The sequence below is a fragment of the Natator depressus genome, chromosome 3, assembly GCF_965152275.1.
Source record: "Natator depressus isolate rNatDep1 chromosome 3, rNatDep2.hap1, whole genome shotgun sequence".
Lineage (NCBI taxonomy): Eukaryota > Metazoa > Chordata > Testudines > Cheloniidae > Natator > Natator depressus.
The window spans coordinates 56,694,129-56,706,830 of record NC_134236.1 but is presented as its reverse complement, the minus strand read 5'-3'; the positions used below and the strand labels follow the sequence as shown (position 1 = coordinate 56,706,830).

General features: G+C 48.0%; 1 protein-coding gene across 1 annotated transcript in view; it reads right to left on the bottom strand.

Annotated features, from left to right (window-relative positions):
• COL19A1 (collagen type XIX alpha 1 chain) overlaps positions 1-12,702 on the bottom strand; it is a 315,358-nt gene that overhangs the window by 174,143 nt on the left and 128,513 nt on the right. The window lies entirely within an intron of this gene.

Here is a 12,702-nt window from a genome sequence, read left to right as displayed (position 1 = left end):
TCATAGGGACACATATCTTGAAGAACCACGGTTCAACAACCACATAAAACACAATCTGATCCAGTGGAAAGTCTTTGAGAAGTTCTTGGAAAGTCTTTGAGAAGAAATGAAGGCCCCTTAGACCTATCCGTGAAGGACAGAAAGAGTCTAGGTCAGGGGTCTCAAACTCAAATGACCACGAGGGCCACATGAGGACAAGTACATTGGCCCGAGGGCCGCACCACTGACCACCGCTCCCGCTACCTTGGCCCTACCCCCAATCCACCCCTTCCATGTGGCCCTACCCCTGCCCCGCCTCTTCCCACCTCTTCCCTGCCTCCGTTCCAACCCCTTCCCTGAAATCCCCACCCCAGCTCTGCCCCCTCTCTGCCCCAGGGGGTGCAGGAGGGGTGCAGGGTGTGGCAGGGGGCTCACAGCAGGGGGCTGGGGTGGAGGTGGGGTGCATGGTGCATCAGGGGGCTCAGGACAGGGGGTCGGGGTGCAGGGTGGGGCAGGGGACGGGGTGCAGGGTGGGGCAGGCGGCTCAGGGCAGGGGGTCAGGGTACAGGAGGGGTGTGGGGTGCGGCAGGGGGCCTAGGACAGGGGGTCAGGGTGCAGGAGGGGTGTGGGGTGCAGCAGGGGGCTCAGGGCAGGGGGTTCGGCTGCAGGAGCGGTTCGGGGGGCGGGTCCGGCCCGGCACGCACCGGGGGCAGGGCAGGCTCCCTGCCTGCCTGCCCTGCCGCCGCGCCGCTCCGGGAAGCGACTGGGACCTGGGGGGGGGCAGAGGGCACAGGTGTCTGTGTGTTACCCTGGCTGCTCCTCCAGGTACCTCCCCCGAAGTTCCCATTGTCCAGGAACGGGGAACCAAGGACAATGGGAGTTTCGGGGGAGGTACCTGGAAGAGCGGCCAGGGCAACACACAGACCCCTGTGCCCCCCCCCCCAGCCCCGGCCGCTTCCCGGAGCGGCGCAGGGGCAGGGCAGGCTCTAGGTAAATGCTGGGTGGGCGGAGGTACAGCGGGGAGCTGGCGGGCTGCAGAAAATAACCCCGCGTGTTTGAGACTCCTGGTCTAGGTGATCTCCTAAACTGCTTAGTCCTATCCAAGTAGAAGGCTAAGGCCCTTCTAAGATCCATGGTATGGAAGTAGGATTCCTGCTGAGAACTGTGAGGTTTCAGAAAACATATTGGTAGATACATCGATTAGTTAAGATTAAAATCCGAAGTAACCTTGGGTAGAAACCTGGGCTGCAAACATATCATGAAAGAACTTGGTAAAGAGGTATAGGCCATCAAAGCCCCAGTCTCCCTCCCTTATGGACCAACATGATGGCAAGTAGGAAGGCCGCCTTCACAGATAATGAAGAAAGGAGCAGGTAGTCACTGATTCAAATGAAGGTCTCACAAGGTAGTTAAGAACTAGGCTGAGGTCCCAAGAAGGGGTGGTGTGTCTAATATAGGACAAGAGATTACTCAGACCCTTGATAAACCTGGACGATACTGGGTGAGCAAAAATGGAAAATCCCTTCACCGGGGATGAAAGACTGATATAACAGCTAAGTGTACCTTAACCAAGTTGATGGATTACCCAGTTGTCTTCAGATCCAGCAAGTAATTCAGGATGAGGGACAGAGGAAGGTAACAATGACCACACCAGTGGGTGAATCTCTTCTATTTCTGCAGGTAAGTAGTGCAGGTGGATGTCTTTCTATTGTGCAGTAACATCTGCACTACATCTGTAGAGCAGGAAACCTCTATTCTCTAGGGCCATCCTGGAGCCAGGCCTTGAGAGACATAACCACCAAACTGGGGTGAAGTGCATGATCTGCGTCCTGAGACAGGAGATGGAGAATGGTTGATAGCTTTGTGGTTAGACTGGTCATTGGACACAGAGCTGAAGCAGGTAAGCTTGTCTTGGCCAGGAAGGTATTATGAGACTAACTCTGGCCTTTGTCGTACCTGACCTTATTCATCACTCTTAGAATTAGGAGTGTTGGAGAAAAGGCATAGACAGATTCCTCTTCCATGGTAGAAGGCACACCCCAGGGAATGATAACCCAAATGCTCCCTTTAATAGAAGAGAGGACACTTCCTGTTCACGTAGGTGGCAAAAAGACCTACCCCATCTCTGGAATATGTCCTGGAGGACCTGAGAATCCAGCTCCCATACACAGTCATAGGAGAAGTGTCTGCTGCGGGCATCAACAGTGGTGTTTTGGATGTCTAGAAAGTAGGCTATGAAATCTGGATCTGGTTGGCTATGCATCAGTTCCAGAGCTTTATAACTTCAGCACACAAGGGGGGTGATGTTGCTCTGTCCTGCTTGTTGATGTAAAACATGCAGGACATGTTGTCTGTCATGATCCTGATCACTCTGCTCCTGATGAAGGGCAGGAAATGGAGACAAGTATTCATGACCTCTCTGAGTTCCTACAGGTTGATGTGGAGACCTATTTCATGGGCCAATCATCTGTGAGGACACCAAAGTGGGCTCCCCACCCCAATATGGATGCATCGGTTGTTAGTCACTGATGGGGTTGGGTAGCAGAAAGGTATGCCTGCACAGACATACAATTTACCTTTCCATTAGTTCAGGGAGTTCCTGACATGCAAGGCATCTGTCCCCTGCCTGAACAAGGTGTCTCTGATCAGGGAATAAGCAGTTCTCAACCAACCTTGGAAACAGTGGAGGTGTAACCTTGCATGACTGGTCACAAAGGTGACGCTGTCAGATGGCCAGAGAGCTGAAAACAGTTTCCTATTGATATCTGAGGGCTTCCCTGAATTGTCCTTACCAGTTCTGACAGAGTCATAAATCTGTCTAAAGGGAGTTACACTCTGGCTGCCTGCGAGTCCAAGTAGACTCCTATGAGCTGAATTCCATGCACTGGTACTAATGTGGACTTTTTTACGTTTAGTTGTAGGCCCAACTCTCAGAACAGAGCAAGGGCCTTTCAATGGATAACTCCACTGCCTAGAAAGAGCAGCCTTTGAGAAGCCAGTCGTTGAAACACAGGAAGATGAGAATCACTTCCTATTGAAGGTAAGATATCACGACTGCTCAAACCTTCAAGAACACACTTGGGGCCGAAGATAGGCCAAAGGGAAGCACTTGGTACTGGAAGTAATTTTGGCCCACAGTAAATCCTAGAAAAGAAAAGGAGAACTTGTGGCACCTTAGAGACTAACAAATTTATTTGAGCATAAGCTTTGGTGAGTGTCATAAATAGAAAGGGAAGGGTAAACCCCTTTAAAATCCCTCCTGGCCAGAGGAAATCTCCTCTCACCTGTAAAGGGTTAAGAAGCTAAAGGTAACCTCGCTGGCACCTGACCAAAATGACCAATGAGGAGACAAGATACTTTCAAAAGCTGGGAGGAGGGAGAGAAACAAAGGGTTTGTGTGTCTGTCTACATTTTGTCTTTGCCGGGGATAGACCAGGAATGAAGCCTTAGAACTTTTAGTAAGTAATCTAGCTAGGTATGTGTTAGATTATGATTTCTTTAAATGGCTGAGAAAAGAATAGTGCTGAATAGAATAACTATTTCTGTCTGTGTATCTTTTTTATAACTTAAGGTTTTTGCCTAGAGGGGTTCTCTATGTTTTGAATCTAATTACCCTGTAAGGTATTTACCATCCTGATTTTACAGGGGGGATTTCTTATTTCTAATTCTATTTTTATTAAAAGTCTTCTTGTAAGAAAACTGAATGCTTTTTCATTGTTCTCAGATCCAGGGGTTTGGGTCTGTGGTCACCTATGCAAATTGGTGGGGCTTTTTATCCAACATTTCCCAGGAAAGGGAGGGTGCAAGTGTTGGGAGGATTGTTCATTGTTCTTAAGATCCAAGGGTCTGGGTCTGTAGTCACCTAGGCAAATTGGTGAGGCTTTTTACCAAACCTTGTCCAGGAAGTAGGGTGCAAGGTTTTTGGGAAGTATTTTGGGGGGAAAGACGTGTCCAAACAGCTCTTCCCCAGTAACCAGTATTTGTTTGGTGGTGGTAGCGGCCAATCCAAGGACAAAAGGGTGGAATATTTTGTACCTTGGGGAAGTTTTGACCTAAGCTGGTAAAGATAAGCTTAGGAGGTTTTTCATGCAGGTCCCCACATCTGTACCCTAGAGTTCAGAGCGGGGGAGGAACTTTGACAGTGAGCTACAGCATGCATCTGACGAAGTGAGCTGTAGCTCATGAAAGCTTATACTCAAATAAATTTGTTAGTCTCTAAGGTGCCACAAGTACTCCTTTTCTTTTTGAGGATACAGACTAACACGGCTGCTGCTCTGAAACCAGTAAATCCTAGGTATTTCCTACATGATGTATGAATGGCTATATGGAAGAAGGTGTATTACAGGTCAAGGAAATAAAACCAATCCCCTTCCTCTAATGCAGGAATTATAGTTATGAGTTATTATATGTATAATTCTTATATGCAGGAATTATAGTTATGAGTTATTATAATTCCTGCTCCAGAGGAAGAGGATCTTACCTTCAACATTCACGGCTTCACAAACTTGTTCAGCTATCTAAGATCAGCCTCCAATCTCTGTTCCTCTTTGGTAAGAGGGGTTGCTGCAGAGGACGGGGAAGAGGTTAGAAGGGAGTGAGTGTCTGTGACCAGGGTCCCGGGGGGCTACACTGAGGTTACTCAATTAGGGGAAACTGCAAAGAATGGAGCAGCGTAGCGGGGCAGTTAGCCCGCTCCTGGGATAAAAGGAAAGCTGGCTAGGTAGCTGGCCACAGGTAGGGCCGCTCAATAAGGGCACAGCTGGCCCTGATAAGAGGGCTGTGAGTAAGGAGCCGAGTGAGTCTCACTCCAGCCCTGGAGTGAGAAGGACCTAGCTGCCTAGGAGAGACAGGGTACCTTCATTAGAGCAGTGCTGGGGAAGGGACAGGCGGAGCTGAGGCCTGGCAGGAAGGCCTAAGGAGGTACTGGGGCTGCAGGGAGACAGCTGGGCTAGAAAGGCAGCAGGTCCAACCCCCTTGCCAATGATGAGTGGCCAGAGAAAGGGGACTACCTAGTGACAGAGGATGTGGAAAAAGCTAATGTACTCAATGCTTTTTTTGCCTCTGTTTTCACTAACAAGGTCAGCTCCCAGACTGCTGCGCTGGGCATCACAGAATGGGGAAGAGATGGCCAGCCCTCTGTGGAGATAGAGGTGGTTAGGGACTATTTAGAAAAGCTGGACGTGCACAAGTCCATGGGGCCGGACGAGTTACATCCGAGAGTGCTGAAGGAATTGGCGGCTGTGATTGCAGAGCCCTTGGCCATTATCTTTGAAAACTCGTGGCGAACGGGGGAAGTCCCGGATGACTGGAAAAAGGCTAATGTAGTGCCAATCTTTAAAAAAGGGAAGAAGGAGGATCCTGGGAACTACAGGCCAGTCAGCCTCACCTCAGTCCCTGGAAAAATCATGGAGCAGGTCCTCAAAGAATCAATCCTGAAGCACTTACATGAGAGGAAAGTGATCAGGAACAGTCAGCATGGATTCACCAAGGGAAGGTCATGCCTGACTAATCTAATCGCCTTTTATGATGAGATTACTGGTTCTGTGGATGAAGGGAAAGCAGTGGATGTATTGTTTCTTGACTTTAGCAAAGCTTTTGACATGGTCTCCCACAGTATTCTTGTCAGCAAGTTAAGGAAGTATGGGCTAGATGAATGCACTATAAGGTGGGTAGAAAGCTGGCTAGATTGTCGGGCTCAACGGGTAGTGATAAATGGCTCCATGTCTAGTTGGCAGCCGGTGTCAAGTGGAGTGCCCCAGGGGTCGGTCCTGGGGCCGGTTTCCTTCAATATCTTCATAAATGATCTGGAGGATGGTGTGGATTGCACTCTCAGCAAATTTGCAGATGATACTAAACTGGGAGGAGTGGTAGATACGCTGGAGGGGAGGGATAGGATACAGAAGGACCTAGACAAATTGGAGGATTGGGCCAAAAGAAATCTGATGAGGTTCAATAAGGATAAGTGCAGGGTCCTGCACTTAGGATGGAAGAATCCAATGCACCGCTACAGACTAGGGACCGAATGGCTAGGCAGCAGTTCTGCGGAAAAGGACCTAGGGGTGACAGTGGACGAGAAGCTGGATATGAGTCAACAGTGTGCCCTTGTTGCCAAGAAGGCCAATGGCATTTTGGGATGTATAAGTAGGGGCATAGCGAGCAGATCGAGGGATGTGATCGTTCCCCTCTATTCGACACTGGTGAGGCCTCATCTGGAGTACTGTGTCCAGTTTTGGGCCCCACACTACAAGAAGGATGTGGATAAATTGGAGAGAGTCCAGCGAAGGGCAACAAAAATGATTAGGGGTCTAGAGCACATGACTTATGAGGAGAGGCTGAGGGAGCTGGGATTGTTTAGTCTGCGGAAGAGAAGAATGAGGGGGGATTTGATAGCTGCTTTCAACTACCTGAAAGGGGGTTCCAAAGAGGATGGCTCTAGACTGTTCTCAATGGTAGCAGATGACAGAACGAGGAGTAATGGTCTCAAGTTGCAATGGGGGAGGTTTAGATTGGATATTAGGAAAAACTTTTTCACGACGAGGGTGGTGAAACACTGGAATGCGTTACCTAGGGAGGTGGTAGAATCTCCTTCCTTAGAGGTTTTTAAGGTCAGGCTTGACAAAGCCCTGGCTGGGATGATTTAACTGGGAATTGGTCCTGCTTCGAGCAGGGGGTTGGACTGGATGGCCTTCTGGGGTCCCTTCCAACCCTGATATTCTATGATTCTATGATTCTATGACTAGATGATGACTAGCAGTAGCCACTGAGGCAAGGTGGGCACAGCGGCAGGGGGTTCCCCTGGGAGGGGAGACCCAGAGCTTGGGGGCGCTGCTGCAGGGCAGTACCCCAAGATAAGGGGGCCTGAACTGCCTGAAGTACAGTGGTGGAGATTGATGAGGAAGCAGGTACCGGTAGGGAGATACCGGCCAGCAGGAGGCATTCCAAGGCTGAGATGAGCTAATTCCTGGACTAACCAGCAGGAGGTGCCTTGGCAGCGAGTGCGTGCCATGCTACAAGCAGACAATCCCCAAAGCTGGTGGATATCCCTATACTTAGATTTACCATGCAAACACATAACAGCTTCTATAATACCTTACTGGTTACCCAGAAGCCAAAACACAGTTCCATCAAAAGTAACCCAGCCTTTGGGCTCCCTCCCAGACAGCCAAGTCAAATATGAAAGTTCTACCAATCCCAAAGGATCAGACACATTATCTCCCACGTTAATGAATATTCCAGATCTTACCCAAATACACGCTTACAGCCAATTCATATTAACTAAATTAAAATTTATTTAAAAAGAAAAGGAGAGAATATTGGTTAAAAGATCAGTATACATACAGACACAAGTACAGATTTGAGATCAGTTTCATGGTAGAGATAGTGAACTTTGGAGTTGCAAATAGTTAGTTGAATTAGTCCATAGATTCAGTCCAATGTTCATATCCAGGGTGACCCACATAGGACTGGAGATCTCAGTCTTATGACTCAAGAGTCCCCTGCATAACGCATCAAGCAGATCTGAGATAAAAGGATCAGGTCCCAAGGGTTTTTATACAGTTCCAGGCCTTCTCTTGACAGCACAGGGGCCTTAGGCGAACAACAGGCAATCATTGAGACTTTGAAGTAAACCTATTTCCTAAGAATCACCAGTAATTAGCTGCATGGTTAACATATGGCAATTGTTTGTTGTTCACCATTCGCAGGGGATTGGCTATGCATTTCAAAGAGAGATCAATACAGTGATATCACTATATTTACAGTTCATTTAAATGTTAAGTTCTCCTTTTGATCTCTGAATTAGCAGAATACAGAATAGACTGCAACTGTTAGATTACATTGTCAACCTCTAACAATAGATATGTAAACACACAAAAACCACAAACATCTACCAATATCTTCCTAAAGACTGAATTTGGGTCATTTATCCTGCAGGATGCTTAAGCCTTTCTGGCCATGTGTCACAGTCAAAAATTGGATGGTGTAGCCTGATATTATGACCTCCAAGATCCATTGGTCTGTGGAGATCTGCTCCCAAGCCAGGTGGAAATGGACAAGGTGGTCCCCAAAGGGAGGGAGGTGGGCTAAAGGGCGCAACTGTAAAGCCAGAGGAGCGGCTTGACCAACCCATCAAAAGTGCTGTTTGGATGACACCCGAGTGGTCATGGAGGGAGGCTTGGCCGCCCTCCTCCTCTGAAACTTCTGCATCTTTCAGGGGTTTCCACAGGTCTTTGGTACCCCAAGAATTGAGCAGGATATGATCTTGGGGAAGCCTGTAACTTACTGAAACACTTCTTGTTCATATATAGATGCCCAAGAAACATAGGGTCACCCTGGAGTCCTTAAGCACATGCAGAGAATCATTTGTGGTCTACAAGAAGAGTCTGTGACCATCAAAGGGGAGGTCTCCAATGTATTTTGGACCGCTCTTGGAAACCCCAAAACCTGAAGCCAGGATGCCCTGGACACAACTACCACCATGGAGAGGGACACGGCAGCAGTATCTACAGTGTTCAAGGATGCTTGAAGAGCCATTCTGGCCAACAGCTGACCCTCAGCAACATAGATTGGAATGGTTTCAGAGTAACAGCCATGTTAGTCTGTATTCGCAAAAAGAAAAGGAGTACTTGTGGCACCTTAGAGACTAACCAATTTATTTGAGCATAAGCTTTTGTCATCCGATGAAGTGAGCTGTAGCTCACGAAAGCTTATGCTCATATAAATTGGTTAGTCTCTAAGGTGCCACAAGTACTCCTTTTCTTTTTATAGATCGGAATGGTTTCCTGCAGGCAGATGTTGAACAAAGGCCATGAGCTTGCTGTAATTTATGAAGGTATATTTAACAATGAGCACCTGATAGTTCATGATCCAGAACTGCACGGTTGCAGATGAGAAGACTTTTGTCCATGGTTATAGTCACTTTTGGTCCTTGTCAGAGGAGATAGCCCTGAAAAAGTGCCATCTACCCCGTTCAGTCACAACATCTACCACAAGGGAGGTAGGTGGGGGATAGGAAAACAAGAAGCCACAGTCCTTAGAGGGCACCTAATACTTCTTGTCTGCCCTTTTGCATGTTGATGGAATAGTGGCCAGTGTTTGCCATACCATGTTGGCAGGATCCAGGAGAGCCTCATTAATGGGTCGTGCCACTCTGGAGGGTGTTGCTGACTACAAAATGTCAAACAGCATGTGCTGCTGGTCTCTGACCTCCTCAAGAGGGATCCACAGAGCATCCGCTACCCTTCTAATGAGGTTTTGGAATTGCCTAAAGTCATCGGCAACGGGAGGAGGGGGAGGCATAAGCACCTCAACGGGCAATGACAAAATGGGAGTTTCAAGGGTGACTTCCTCATTAACCAGGACTTCTGACTCCTCAAATGTTTCCTCCTGACTTGGAGGGGTAGAGGGTGGATGTGGAACCCAGGTCAGCTGCTGGGACAGTACCAGTGGTTTACTGAACTATTGCCGATAGGCAGCCTACAGATCTCAATATGGCCACTGTGGAGGTCCATAAGGGAGAGGGGATGGCATACAGGGCTGGTTCCACCATGCTTGATTTGCCGCAAAGTCCTCCCTTCATGAAGGCAGATTCCCAAAGAGGTATATAGGATAACCCCTGATAAGAAATTGAGGAGACCAACTGGGAGTCCTCTTCTTCCTCCACATCATCCCATGGGGTTGGGGCGTATTAATGAGGATGGAGTAGAGTCCTGTGCCCGGGAGAGGCCACTCAGAGACTGAGGTCTCAGTACCATGAAGTGCTTGGTACCTGACAACAATGGGGCTCTTGTTCATTCGACACCAACAGATCCCTTGAATACCAGAACTCTTGATGGATCAGAAAGGGCCCCAGACTGACACCACAGCCGAAGTTGCCGTGGCTGGAGATGACAGTACCAGGAATTCTGAGTGTTCTGCAGGCTTTATCGTGTTTGCTCATTACCGAGAGTACAGCTTGTACAGGCACCCCCAGCTGAGCTATTTGCATCAGTACAAGTCGCTGGGTTAAGGTGTGTAACTGCACCAATGGCTGAGTGGAATGCTTCGGTGCTGACAACAGGGCTGAGCTCGATGGTAATCTGTGCCTCCCCTTACTAATGGAGGTGTTGTGTTTCCTCTCCCTGGAGCTCCAAGGACCTGGTCTTTTTGGAGCTGGCTCCTTAGATAAAGAGTCCAAGTTCCTCTTTTTGAGAGTCTTCCCAAAGTGCTCCAAAGTCTTCCCTTTCTTAGAGGAAGCAGGTCCCAACACTAACGGGTTACTGGGACTGTCCAGAGACAGCTATATGGCTCAGAAAATGGTTGCAGGGAATGTGCAATTATCAACAGTCTGAACTTTATCTCCCTATTCTCTCCAGTCCTGGACTTAAGGGCTATACAAAAAGAGCACTTTTGGAAGATAAGAGACTCTCCCAGGCAGTGGACACACTTGGAGTGTCCACTGCTCATTGATATGGCCTCTTGGCAAGACAGGCAACATTTGAAGCCCGGGAAAGTAGGCCTACCCCACCAGGCGAAAACAAATCTCCTTAGGGAAAAGAGAGGGAAAACAGCTCTCTCATATAAACTCACTATACGAAGGCTAACAACAATGCTAACTGAACTAACTTTACTAAAAGTAAAGAGAAAAACAGAGTACGCTCCAAGCAGACCTGCTAATGTTCTGTCTTGGGTAGAGGCGGTACAGAAGCAACTGGGGGTGGTTTGCCCATGCACCCCTATGTAGGCTCGGTATCTGCCACCAGGAGGCATAGGGCACGTTATACGGGCCAAACAGGCACTGCTAATGAGAAATCTCCTGTCAAGGGCTCAAGAGACGCATGCGCACCTTGAGTATGGAGCACCCACAAGGACACTACTTGAAGAAGAAAAAGATATTACCTGTGATGCCTGGGGTTCACACCATGACACAAAATCAAGTACTTTGTGCAGTAGCTGATTTTGCAATATGGGGTGGGGCCTCAGGCGGAGCAGGGGCTGGAAGAGGCGGGGCGAGGGAGAGGGTAGGGGTTTCAAGGCAGCGATTCGACTTTCCCATCTTGTTTCACGCAATGGTTTAACTGTGAGATTAGATACGTGGTGTATTAGAACTTCCCAGCGATGTGTAGAAGCTGAGAAATACACAACTCAGCTCAGAAGTACTGCAGATCCCTGCTTGCCCTACACTCCTCTCCCTCTCCAATACCGCATAGTTGGAGCCAATCAATCGCTATTTGCATTTGAAGCCATTAGTGCAGCTTTACATTTCTCTTTAGCCCTGATCTCTCTTTGGGGCACAGTGTCTCTCTGGCTTTGTCCCTCTCTCCCCGCCTGGGTCCCAGTTTGCAGGGGGTGTTCTGCCTCCATGAGTTGCAGAGAGACTAGAAGAAAAGGAGTACCAGTGGCACCTTAGAGACTATCAATTTATTTGAGCATAAGCTTTTGTGAGCTACAGCTCACTTCATCGGATGCATCCAATGAAGTGAGCTGTAGCTCACGAAAGCTTATGCTCAAATAAATGTGTTAGTCTCTAAGGTGCCACAAGTACTCCTTTTCTTTTTGCGGATACAGACTAACACGGCTGCTACTCTGAAACCTGTCATTATGCAAGAGAGAAAAGAGCAGCCCAGATATCAAGAATTGTGGGAGATGCTGGGCTTCAGAAAAACTGGATATGTGGTGTAAAAATATAGCTCCCTAACATAAGGAAAAAACCCCAAACCTTTTCTGCAAAGAATGTACACCATATAAAAAAGTCAACTGAAATAAAGAGTGCCATAAATGGGAAGCATGTTTAAAAAGCTAGAAACTGCATGTCAGGCTTCAATGCAATTAATGATACTCATTGTTCACAGCTTTTAGCAAACACGACATACACTATCAAAGTACTTTGGCATCAGGAGCTGAATCTCCCACTGGCAAAGTGGCTAAAGATGTTTCGCTAACTAATTCTCCTGACTTCCAGATCTGATCATGATAATGTTTCTAGTTTTCAACAGAATCTATACATCCAGGTTCAGCTCCTCCAACATACTTGACAGCTTTCTGTGACATGCTGAGTGCCATCAACACCCATTTCAGGCTCTCTACATTTGCAGAATTGATACCTGGCAGAATCAGGACCTAACCTAGGTTGACCCTAGCCTCGGAGGTCACAGACAGGACCTAGGAGGGCAAAATAAATAATAATTTGTTGTAGTCTTGCTGTTAAAACCTTCTGCGTCATCATTTTGGGACTGAGCTGGGGACGAAAAAAGCAATCAAATTTTTCTGCCTGCTCCCCTTTTCCTTTCTTTTCAGGCAGAAGTAGGACTCACTAAGGGGAAAGGGTGCCAGTATTATGCCCTTCACCTGAGCAGCTTCTCAAGGGGTATCACAGTCCAAGGGAGAAGGGGGCGCAGGGAGGAAGTGAGGAAGATTCAAATGACAGATACTGGTTTTCTGCGAGAGATCCTATGCTGAAAGAATTTTCTTCCCTTTCCCTGGACATGCTTAAAGGCTTTGTGGTTTGATGCAGACTGGCAATGATGGTTTAAAGCAGCCCTGCCGCTTTCCCCATGGAGATCCCAGACTTCTAGTAAAACAGAGACCTGGCTTGTAAAAGAGACATGATGATACTCCTGAAGGGGATGCATGGAGGCTAGGGTAGGTGCTAAAACCATCTTGCTGAATTCTCCAGCATATGCACAATACTTTGTGCAGCAATGTGGGAGATAGCTAAGAGGCTGCCCACATAATCAGGTGCCTTCG